Consider the following 2,500-nt stretch of genomic DNA (forward strand, 5'->3'; position numbering starts at 1 on the left):
TGTCATTTTTGAGTACATAATAGATAGATGACCTCTTTTTGAAAGAAACTCAATCACTATAATATCACGTTCTACGTTTTGCTTTTTATAAGGGTAGACCAACATATTACTCTTATCCCCCTCCATATGTAAGAAAGTCTGGCTGCTATAAACTGCATGGATACATAATATGGTCTCTGACCACATCCAGCCACATGCTTGGTGGCACCATAATGCCTCCCGAAGGGCTTCCAACGGTTGAAGATATGATCCCAAGCTTTTTACGCATGATTGAAACGACAAAAGCAAGAGGATTTCGCCGCACTCCTTTTCTGTCACTCGCTTCCTAAAAGACAAAGCCAATTTGTGGAATGATTGTGTGTAATGGTTTTCCTGCATGCTTGTAAATCAGCACTCCGAGTACAGAATACATGGTGTACATCAATGAAAGCATACCACCCGCCCGGATGTCAATGTAGGCAGTTTATCAAGAGCAGCATAATTAGACATGACTTCATTTGCAACAGTATGAAGATACGCACCAGGAGACGCATGATGTGTTGACATCATCACCCATGGTGTGACGAGCAGATCTTAGTGGCAATATGTGCAATATGGTTCCAATTTTGCATATACACCTTATATGTATGGTCACATTTGGTCTTCCTTCAGTCCTTCACATTATGGTCTTACAAATTTGACACATTGCCTTACTTCAAATCGCACAATTATTGAATTCTCCATAAACGCCATTCGCTAGCATTCGCTGTAATGTGATGTGTTGCACATTAAGTCACAATACAAAAACAAGTTGTGCTGAACGTCTGGGCCAGACCTTGGGACACTTGTCAGACATGGAATAATTTTTGCCTTGCATTCAACCTCGAGGTAATTACAACCACTCCCTTTGGTACATCTTAATTTCCATGCTGCACAATGATGTCACTTGTTTCCAATTTAGAGACATCAAAATGAATCCTTATCCCATGACACAAAGCATATTAAAAATAAATAAATAAATCACTACACAGAGCAAAGTAATTCCCTTAATTTAATTCATGTCTTCAGATTCAAGCGATGTCAATGCAAACATACATGTATACAGTGGGAGTATATCTAACGACACTGGAGCCAAATATCCAGGAGGCATTTCATTTAGAATGGACACACTCCAAAAAAAAAAAAACTGGATGCATCCAGGATGACCGTACACCGCACACCCCATACCTGTCGAATCGCAGGGAACGCCCAGCCGATCTTCAGCGGAAGAAGTGCAACGGAGTCAAGATACTGTTTCAAACACAATCTTCTCTCTCTCTCTCTTTCAATGTGTGTGTGTGTGTCTCTCCCCCTCTCCCTCTCTCCTTCTCTGGAAACCCCTTCTCTCTCTCTCTCTCTCTCTCTCTCTCTCTCTCTCTCTCTCTCTCTCTCTCTCTCTCTCTCTCTCTCTCTCTCTCTCTCTCTCTCTCTCTCTCTCTCTCTCTCTCTCTCTCTCTCTCTCTCGGCATTCTCTCCGCCTTCTCTCACGCTCTAACCTCCCCGCCCAGTGTGATAACACATCGTAAACGCAATGAGAGACACTGGAACAAGCTTATTGCCATTTTCTTTCACCAATACTATTCCTTTGTTGATGTGTAAATTTTTCTAATCCCATCACTACTTACAGTCACAAATTACTGCCTCAGCATCTCCACCTCTGATCATAACAAATTGCAATATATTGATCAGTATGGTTCTCTGCAGGTAGGTTGTTCACCTCCCTCTTCTTTCCCAGCCCAGTAACTAGGCTCGCCGGCTACCGCTGGCAGCCAATTATCTGGGTAGTGCAGCAACTTTTTATCCCTGGCTATGTGCTGCATCCGCAGAGTACATCATGAAGGTACCTGCATTGCCTGTAGGTGGAGTCAGAGCTGAAATTCAGAATTCATTAAGAGTGAATAATCAGCAAGATCTTTTAATGTCAACCAGCTAATACTATGAGATATTAAGGTCCCACCTTAATGTCCAGGCATCGTTGATTTAATACCCTTTCCCCCTTCGCGAAATGCCAAGTTGATAGTTTATGGTCAGGACGGGAATCTAACCCTGACTACACAACTCAAAGTAGATTATGCTACCTATGAGCTCTCCTGCCAGTGCCACATTCTATCACAGACATCACACTTATAGAGTGGAGGTTAAGCTGGCTGTCCTGTTTGTGAGCACTCGTATATTATGCTAGTTAAAGATCCTCCAATACAATTACAAAAGAGAAGATTGTTGTATACCAGTAGCCCAGCCAAATCATAAATATTCAGGCACAGCACTTCAGTGGCATTGCTGTGCTCCAGTCATGATGAAATCAGCAGACACTTCATCAGCTTGATGAATATTCTTATTCTGATCGTATTTGTACATACAACCTCAAGTGATGCAAACATGCAGGACCACAGAAATATGCAGTCAAGCATTTGTACAGATCTGGATTGAAAAAAATAACCCGACTTTTGAGTATTCGCGAAGTATTGCTCAGTATTTCCTT

The 2,500-nt window shown here is 42.0% G+C and overlaps 1 protein-coding gene across 10 annotated transcripts in view; it reads right to left on the minus strand.

Annotated features, from left to right (window-relative positions):
• LOC147032529 (neuronal cell adhesion molecule-like) overlaps nucleotides 1–2,500 on the minus strand; it is a 486,552-nt gene that overhangs the window by 341,767 nt on the left and 142,285 nt on the right. For 5 of the 10 annotated variants that reach the window (XM_085870244.1, XM_085870247.1, XM_085870248.1 and 2 more), the window contains exon 1: nucleotides 1,207–1,438. The exons of 4 other annotated variants lie outside the window; for them this stretch is intronic. The gene's annotated coding sequence lies outside the window, so the exon portion shown is untranslated. Of the gene's footprint in view, nucleotides 1–1,206; nucleotides 1,439–2,500 lie in introns of those variants that run through there. One more of the 10 variants, XM_085870243.1, reaches the window with a different exon arrangement.

Source organism: Eptatretus burgeri, chromosome 2, assembly GCF_056783735.1.
Source record: "Eptatretus burgeri isolate ZD-2024b chromosome 2, Ebu_testis_v1, whole genome shotgun sequence".
Lineage (NCBI taxonomy): Eukaryota > Metazoa > Chordata > Myxini > Myxiniformes > Myxinidae > Eptatretus > Eptatretus burgeri.